Raw genomic sequence first — 10,232 nt, forward strand, 5'->3', positions numbered from 1 at the left:
GAGCTCGCCAAGGTCACCAAAGGTCAGGCGGACAAAAACCTGCAGTCTTAACAAAGCCACAGGCAAAGACACTCTTTATTATCAACTATCTAATAAAACGCAAAACAGCCAAGAAGTGAATCCGCCATGAATTTCACAACTTTACAAGCTAAGAAATAGACACTGAGCTTTATATTGATTAAATATGTTAAATAGATATTAAATTAAATATAGATCCTGATAAATGCCTCGTTAATTTTTCATCATAGAATTACTGTTGAAACAACCCCTTATCCATGTTTGATGCCCTGCAATGGACTCACAGCCAACTGTAGAAAGCAGCCCAATCAGAGGCACTTTTTCTTTGACCCAGTTTATTCTAAGTGGAGATATTATCTGAATTTCAGGAGTGGGACCACACCTCATTCTCGCCGCCTCAGTTTATATATGCCCCCTTCACCAATACCCTCTGTTCTCATTTTCATGCCCACCTGGAGCCCAGGAGCCGCTGCCGGTCCTGTTTGAGGCCTTCCCCACATTGCAGCACCAGTACACGGTCCCTCATCCATCATCGTTCATCGTAACTGAGGATGTGGTCCCAGCTAGTGAAATTGCTAGTAAAAATGTTAATGTGATAAACTCACCAGCTACTGGCTCACTGACATCCAGTACAAGAAGGCCAGGCTTACCAAAACATACAGTTTGATTTGTGCGCTCTGCTGCTGCACACAAATACTGTCCAACACAAGGAATTCAGCCTGGATTTACACTCGTCCCAGTGTCCTATGGCAGGTCAGCTCTATCACAGGCAAGGACAGCTCTGACGCTTCAGAAGTGTTATCAAAATAAATAAATAAATAAAATAGAAATAACATAGTAGTTTGGATCAAAAGCCAGACTAAAATAATAAGTTTTAAGACACAATTTAAAAGACTGCATGGACTCGGAGAGACGAATATAAAGAGGGAGGGTACTCCAGAGTCTGGGAGGTACGACAGCAAAGGCCCGATCCCCTCTGGACTTCAGACGAGACCTCGGCTGCGTCAGGAGCATTTGATTGGAAGATCTAAGTGCCTTATTAGGGATGCACAAATGGAGGCGCTCGCGTAGATAGCTGGGAGCTAAATTGTTTAAAGTTTTAAAGGTAAGCAAAAGAATTTTGAATATTGGTACGATAATCAACAGGGAGCCAACGTAGGTTGGCTAAAACTGGTGTGATGTGGGCATAATTTCTAGTTCCAGTTAAGAGACGCGCAGCTGCATTTCAAACTAACTGGAGCCGGTGAATAGAGGAAGGTGGGAGGCCCGAGTAGAGAGAATTACAGTAGTCTAATCTGGAAGTGATAAGACCATGAACGAGTTTTTTAAGGTCCTTCAAAGGGAGGTATGGCTTTGCTTTAGATATCTGACGCAGCTGGTAGAAACTGTTTTTTTACCACAGAGGAGGTCGATTTCTTGAGCTGTCCAGGAAAACACCAAGGTTTCTAACAGTGAGTGAGAGATGGCTACCAAGGGGCCCTAAGGCATCAGTAAGTTGTTCCAGCGGGGTGTGACTATCAAAAACTATAACTTTTGTCTTATCCTCGTTCAGTGTGAGAGACGTGACCACGTTTGTACCTCATTTAGACAGTCAAACAGGGGTTCCAGAGACGTAGAGACATCTGATGTCAAAGGGAAATAAATTTTTATGTCGTCGGCGTAGCAGTGAAAGGAAATGTTATATTTTTTAAGTATTACTCCCAAAGGCAGCATGTACAAGGAAAAAGAACTGGGCCGAGCACAGATCCTTGAGGCACACCACAGTGAATTTGTTTTTAAAAACTGAAGCTGGCCCTCCACCTCTGTCAGTAGACTGGGGTGAGCTTAGAAAGGTGAATCGGGTTGGTTCTGAGAAAGAAAAGAACTCACCAGGGCAAAGCCAAGTTTCAGTCAAGAATAAGAAGTCCAGCCCGGATGAAAGAATCAGCATACAGAGTCCTGAAGTTGGCAGCATGGTGTTCAGAAAACAGCCTGGGACTGAACACTAAGAAAACCAAAGACGTCATTGTCAACGTCAGGAGGCACTGACTTGGCCCCCTCTACATCAACGTGGAGTGTGTGGAGAGGGTCCACACCTCCCGGTTCCTTGGTGTCCTCATCTCTGCTGACACCTCCTGGACAGACAACATCTCAGCGGTCGTCAAGAAGGCCCAACAGCGGCTGCACTTCCTGAGAGTCTTCAGGAAGTACAAGCTGAACTCCAACCTGCTGTTGACATCACGGTATGGTACGGCAGCTGCACTAAGGCGGATAGAGGCTTCAGAGTGTGGTCAAGACAGCACAGAAGATCATCGGCTGCCCTCTCCCCTCCCTGATGGACATTTATTCCTCCCGCTGCCTCAGCAGAGCAGCAAGCATTATCCATGACAGCTCCCAGTCCGGTTCTAACCTGTTCAACCTGCTTCCCTCAGGGAGGCGCTACAGGTGCATCAGCAAGGAGACCCACAGACTCACAACAGTTTTTTCCACCCGTAACCTGAACTCACACATGATAAACACAGTTCCACCCCCCAATGTAGGACCTCTATACACAGACTACACAACTATCATCACCACTGTGCAACACTTAATTTAGGTGCAGTAACCCACACTGTAATATATCGCACTATGTTTTGTTTCTATATTTGTAGATAGTGCTGCAGAACTGTGCAACTCACCCCCCTTTCTTTCCCACGTCTGCACTGAATAGGAGATGCTCTGAAGCTTATTGTGCATGTGTGTAGTGACAATAAAACACATTCTATTCTGTTTTTGTTCACATGCTAAGTTCAGCATTCAAAATCTTGGCGTTTGAGTCTTCTCTGAGTTTCAACTGTGTAAAATCTTTATCTCACTCCTAACATTTCTAAATTGTGAAACATGGTCTCCTCTGCTGAACTGGAAGAAATTATCAATGCGTTTCCATCATTGCATTTAGATTAATGTACTGGCCTCTGTGCTGGATTAGAGAAACCACCAAGGCTCTGCACCAGTCTACAGCTGACTCTGTCCATTCTTTTAAAAAGCACTTCAAAACCTTTTTGTTTAAACAGATTTTCTGTTGAGAAGTTTTTTAAAAATTTTAAAACTACAGGTTTATGTTATTTTGGCACTTAATGGGTTTTTTTGTGACGGTTTGTCTGTGAAAACGTCCTCACAATCACTAAAAACCAAAGAACACCACCCCCACAGTAAAGCGGTGGAAACATGGGTCATTTTTCTGCTAAGAGCACAACATGACCTCCCTGCATGGAGGGGCCAATAGACAGGACCGCGTATCGTACTGTGACGAGGAACCTTCGTCCCTCCATGAAGATGGATGTTCAAGCATGACGATGATCCAAAACATCGTGTCGAGGTAACGAAGCAGTGGATGAAAATAAGAGTGGCCTATCGAGTCTTCCACTCATCACCTCCAGCTGGTGACGGCAGATGGCTGCCCCTCACCGAGCCTGGGGTTACTTCTTCTTCTCTGTAATGTTGTAGGGTATTTACCTTATAAATATGAAATATATAAATATGAAACATGTCAAAACAAAGCAGAGACAGCGATCAGTGATAACTGATTCTCAGTGCTGGAGATAAGGATGTACGGTAACCTTCAACATTACACATCCTGTGGACACATACTGTTTGATCTATTGTTAGCATAAAGACGCTGACAGGTGCAGATGAATGAGCCCCTGATTTCTTCAGCCTACAGCAGACAGACTGTCAGGAGTTAGCTGCAGGACTGCAGAGCGTATGCTTGGTTTTATGTTGCGTTGTTGTTTTTAGCCTGACAGATGCCAAATGATCTGTCTGATCAAACGGGCGATTGTGGAAGAACACAAGCGCTTTGTCCTCTGGAGGCTGCTGACCTTCTCTGGCCACACAAACTGCTACACACACTCACACTGACATTAACCTGTCACTGTGGTACACCACTCTATACTTCACATATCTTGGTTGTCCTCATTTACACGACAAACACTTAAATAGACACACACAGTGACACTGTACGCCACCCCGAGAGGCCCAGCGTGGCACGCTACTGGTGTGTCACATGCTCAGAGTCTAAACAGCCTCTGTGAACCCACACTGCTGCAAATATGTCGCCAGCACCTCCAGATTCAAATCAGTGTGTCATTGAGCAACAGAGGTTAGCAAAGGTGTCCCAGTCCAAATATGGTGTAACAGCAGGAACGTGTGGGACATTCCTTTCTTATGACTTCATAAACTCAGCTACTGGGAGATTAATCCAGCGTGGTGTGGCAGCTTTGATCGTAGACCAAAAATGTGCAGTCCAAAAAGATCCCAGCGTAATCAAAACAGGCCGTCCTTTGGCGTCCACCGGGCAGTGTTTTGTAAATAATGTGTGTTTATCATTTATATGGGAATATAAAGAACTAGTTTTAGCTGTTCTACATAAACAGCATATCCCAAATATCATCAAAACAGAAAATTAGAATAAGAGCTTTCAAATCCAATTTATTGGCACAATTATTTCAATTTACTTTGCTTTGGAAACAAATGTGCTGTGAGGGCTGTTTAGATCACATGTTACATAATGAAGTAATGAATGTCATTTCTAACTGTTTGATTTTATAAAGTATGTTTGATAAATGTGAGGTCATGTCCAATCTGGAAGAGACATGTTAAAAAATGACCACGGCCTGCACGACTTCACATTTGATGTTATAGTCAGTGTGTACTAGTGATGGGATTTCTGGCTCTTGTTAGAGAACCGGCTCTTCAGGTTGTTTTGTTGCTATAATTTACATTATTATTAACAATAATATAAAATTATGCACAAAAGGAATTACTAATGTAAAAAAAAAAAAGTGGTTTTATTTGTATATGTTTATATATAAATATATGCGGTGGCCCCTAGAGACAAAACACGTACAAACTCCAAAACACATTTCTAGCATGAACTGAACTTCCAAAGCAGAGATACTAGATCACCTAAATTACACAATTGAAAGCATGTGTGTATTGTTTGTGTATTTATACACAAGCACTCATATATAGTCAAATAATTTAAAAAAAAGTTCATTTACCTGTTACTACCACACACCAAATCCGGTCGTTGGTACTTGCTGGCTTGTGTAGCCACGAGGTAATAAAAGCTCAACACTGCGCCCAGCATCCTGGAGCACTTCTGTTGTGTTTTGTACGTGTTTTGAGTTTTTATGTGCTTCTGAGTTTTTACGTGTTTTGGAGTTTGTACGTGTTTTTACGTGTTTTGGAGTTTTTATGTGTTTTGTCTGTAGGGGCCACCGTAAATATACTTTTATTTATTCACTCCACATAAAATGTAATAAATAAATCATATAATACAAAAATCAACTATTCACATTTCAACTTTTAACTATTTAAATTTTCAGCTTTTTCCTTTTACAAATTTAAAGTGAAAACAACACAAAACACTGCAAACCACAACACAATTAAATAGATTAGGAGCCGACTCGCGTCGTTCATGTCAGAGATCCGGCTCTAAGAGCCATTTCGTTCGCGACCGACCCATCACTAGTGTGTACATGTTTCTATTACAGCAGTGCAACAGTGTTCAACCCAACGTATCTCTGTGAAAGACAAATAACTGCAGCTGAATAAAAGCTTTATTGCTGCCTAATTCATCGCTACGTGTACCTCCATCCAAGATAATGGATGGTTTGTCATCTGCTGGTGTGTCTGCAGGACAAGCATGTAATGGGATCAGTGGGGATAAATTCATGGAGGAGAGGAGAATGAGACAGACCTAATGCTAGCTAATGAAAGGACAGCAAACTAACACAGAGGAAGAGGTCAAGGCAGATTTCTTTGCAGGGTGAGATGAGGAAGGGAGGAGAGTAACCACTGTGATCACCCAGAAGAGAATGACTCAGGTCTGTGTCCAGTCTCCCCAAATCAGCATGACACAGCAAACTAAGCTACATAAATCTCTGAATTACCAGCTGAGCCACTAATCCAGGCGACACTCGCCAAACTGCTAGTTCTGTGATATTTTACCACCGAGCATAAAAGTGCTTACAGGAAAGGCCAGGAAAGAATAAGCCATGAATACAGAGTTTAATCATAAGATTATTTTATAACGTTTAACATTACGCAGAAGCATTTCATATTCATGAAACGCTTTCAATTAAAAGAAAACATCGAAACAGGTAATAAGGACACACCCAACATGCTCAACACCCACTTTAGTACTTCCTACTCAGCAGTTTCAATTACTGGTTAAAGCAAATGTGTTAGAAACTTAAAGCACGTAAAGAATCTGCTCAAGTCAAACAAGACATCAGACAACACATCACCAAGAAGGCAAGTTTAAAGCAGTCCTACAGAAAGGTTTCAAAACTCACTCCCACAGCTTGATTCCAAGGATGTTAGATTCCTATCGGGCCTTTTCTACTGTTAATGTTTAAGCTAAATGACAACTTTGTTTGTCCACTGTCAGCATTCGAAACAACTTCTACAGGGTTTAATGGAGCACACAGATTTGACTTTTTACAAAAGCACTCAAAGAGCTGTAGTAATGAAGAATTGTATCACAGTACGTTTTGTCATATCCTGTCTAAGATGTTTTTTCTTGCATGAGCCTAAGCACTCATTTATACTCGTATCCAATACAACTGATTCCGGTTTTATGCTTCCTAAAACCCTTAAAATTCCTTGTCAACGTCTTTTAGTTTAACCAATCCTAAAGAAAATCAAGCTTTGTTGCTCTACTCTATTTCCCGTTCCCTGCAACATGTGTGTGGATGCTGAATGAGACGGGTGGAGGGATGAGCGCTACATGGTTGTGTTTGAGCAGGAGGGCTGGATGATGAATGGGCTTTTATAGACATGCTGTTCGTTTACGGAGGCTTGTAGGCGATGATCTCTTTAGTGTAATATGAAAAGGAAACAGACACATCGTGATATCACAAACACAATCCTACATTTGTGCTAACCTAATAAAATAATATGCAGTACTGTGTGAAACTCATCAAGTGGCCTGAACTAAAAGTTCTCCAGCAAGTTTAGTAGCATTGCTACTTGAGATTGTTCATGTTGCAGCCAAGAACTTCACTGATGACTGCTGCCATGGTGTAAATCAGCTGGTTGGTTCCAGCGATGGTCACACTAGGGACTGTCCACTGCAGTAAAAACTAGAGATGGCACGATACCACTTTTTTATGTCCGATACCGATATCATAAATTTGGATATCTGCCGATACCGATATGAATCCGATATAGTGTTTTTTAATCAACAAAACTGTTTTTTAAATATCTTGCTGCATTTTGTTCATACTAAAGTTTAAAACAACAACTACACTAAAGCTATTCTGTTATACCTGTATGCAAAAAAAATATTTCATAGTTCAGCAATACTGATCAATCTAATAAACTTAGACCTACACCATCCTCCCTATTCTGGTATTTTAAAGAGTACTTAGCGTAAATATTAAGCAACCTAACTAATAGGGTTCCAACTCCCAGCAACAACAAAAATAAATAAATAAAATATAGGGAACCACCCCTCACACTCCACCTCATGATGCTTAATCGACGTAATCAACCTTAATTTGATGCAGTGTGAAAAAAAATGCACAGAAATCAATTATTTTTCAAGAAATATTAAATAGATTCAACATCTTTCTTCAACAAAATTGCAGACTGCACAGATGGTACCTTCCCAAAGTAAAAAGTACTATAGCTTACTAGGGTATATATATTAGACTTAATAGTCACTATATACAGTAATTGACTTCTATTCATTTTGCATCAAATTAAAACTTTGGGTGTCAGATAATTATTTATTAAAAGCTCGACATTTTAAATGAGAATAAGAAAGAAAAGTCTGTCTTTGTGCCCCCTTTTCCCTGTTCATGCCCTATCGGCCCCCCTGACTAAACTTTGCTAGATCCGCCCCTGCACAGTTACCAGCGTCAGCTACATAGAAAAAGATCCTGGTGTAGAAAGTAATATTAAATAAATTCTAACAACAGCTTATCAAGCTTAAACGTGCTGCTGTTGTTCAGCCGCTGGTTTCCTCTTTCTGGTGCAAAGTGGGCCAAAAGCAAAGAAGAGAGACGGACTCGAGACAGAAAAGCCGATCAGCTGATCGTTAAGCAGTTTCATGATTGAAGTAGCAGCAAGAAGAGGCAGTCGTTTGTTAAGCTTAACGCAGGAATGCTTTACAAACATTCAGAGATGGACTTACACACTTGCTTTACTTCTCTCAGGATAACTTTGTCGGAGATGAAATGCCGGGTTGCTAGCGAAGCTCCAAATGCTATCCAGACCACCGACAGGTCCCGCATGCCACAGCCGCTCTATCACGTGATGCATACTGCTCCGACGTGCTAACGTTCTGAGGTGAGTTACGGCGTGTTGCAAGTTTTGTGAGGTGCTTTCGTGATATTTAATGGATCGGATTACATTTTTTATTTTTCTCCGATATCCGATCCAGTAATTTAGGTCAGTATCGGACCGATACCGATACATAATATTGGATCGGTCCATCTCTAGTAAAAACTCTGCATTATCACTCCGTTACCTGCTGCAAGCACTGCCACAGTCTGATTTTCTTTCATCACTACCTGAATTGTTTGACTAAAAGGAAAAAGAAATGGCAGATGTCCTTCTCTACAGGGGCAGAACTGTTGGCAAACTGTTCACCACCCCCCAACCGCCCTGTCTGTCATCACTCCACTAGCATTGCTGTTTGTAATTATATTCACTCCACTTTTACACACCTATACATAATATCCTAAAAGCCACAAATCAATTAGAACCCTGCTCTGTTTGGTAATGAACTGTGATAAAACAAATATCCCCTGCCTATGAAAAACCATAGGCTTCCCAAGGGAGTCATGAGTTCATAATGTTCATGTTTATAAACACTGAAAGCTGACATGGAGTAGGTCCCAGGCCCTGAACTCCATAAGCAAGAAAATGGATTGATGTATAAATACACACACACATATATACAAATATATTAGGGGTGCAACGACAAACAAAATTCACGGTTCGGTTCAGTTCGATACTTTGGTGTCACGGTTCGATATTTTTTCGATACAAAAAAAATGTTCATGCCTTTTTAATTTGTCAGTTATTAAAATTATAAATATATATTTTAACTCAAACGTACAGTTTTTAAATTTAATGTTGCTGAAACAACAAAATAATAATAAAAAAATCTATCTGATGGAGGAATCACCCATCTTTGGAAAAGAGAGTTTATTACAGAGAAATGTCTCTTTCAAAATAAAAGCTCTACTATACGCTTCTTCTGGGCTATATTCTCAGCAGCATATTAAACATATCAGGTCCCCATAAGGAGAATCCTGTGCTAACGGCTGTCTAAATGACTCGGGTAAAGTTTGTAGCATGGTGCTTGTTGTTTTGTCTGCTTCCACTTGTCTTTGCACTAGGATGATGTCGGAGTAAATGTGCAGTCATATTCGTTGTGTTCCCACTAGTGCTGTCAGCGTTAATCTGAAATGACCTTAACGCCACAACACGGCAAATCTCCGTTAACGAGCGACCGCGGATCGCCCCGTGCGTGGGGCTAGACGGCCAACACGTTAACGAGCTAACTGCGCTAACACACTAGTTCCCACCCATGTAATTGAGCATTGCGTGGCACATCCAACATACTGTTTTACTTTAGTCCATGACGCGCTTACCTTCAGGGTCATACGTCACATGAAGACCAAAATAGTTCCAAAGGCCAGATCTGAATGAGGGTGGGGGATAGTGATGGCCCGCTTGAAGCTGATGCTCCGGAGCATGTGTCGAAAAAAACAACACACTGGTTCAGAAGCACTGTGTCGAGGCTTGCTTCGTTTGGCAAAAGTCACGTGACCAGTGACGTCCGAAGCTTCATTACGCACGTAACTGCTTTGGTACGTGATTCAAACGGATATAAGGAAGTGAATCATCCACGGGATTCGTGGAGTGTGTTGATGGTGACAGAGAGCGAAGAGGTGATCATTCCACTGACAGATATGGAGCCAGCGAGGAAGAGAGGACGTTCTGGCGTGTGGGAATATTTTGAGTTGATTTTGCTCAATTCATTTTATCTGCCGAAGTGAAAAACTTGAAATGTCCAAAATCATGTTTTCATAATGTAAATATCATTACAGCATATGACTTCAGGAACACTTCCATGTGAATTAAAGCTAATGAAGACTACAAAAATGTATTTGACACTATACGTACATTACATTGCTACAGTTTAGAAAATCATTTTGTTTATTGTTGTTAGG

This window comes from Maylandia zebra, linkage group LG2, assembly GCF_041146795.1.
Source record: "Maylandia zebra isolate NMK-2024a linkage group LG2, Mzebra_GT3a, whole genome shotgun sequence".
NCBI classification, from domain to species: domain Eukaryota; kingdom Metazoa; phylum Chordata; class Actinopteri; order Cichliformes; family Cichlidae; genus Maylandia; species Maylandia zebra.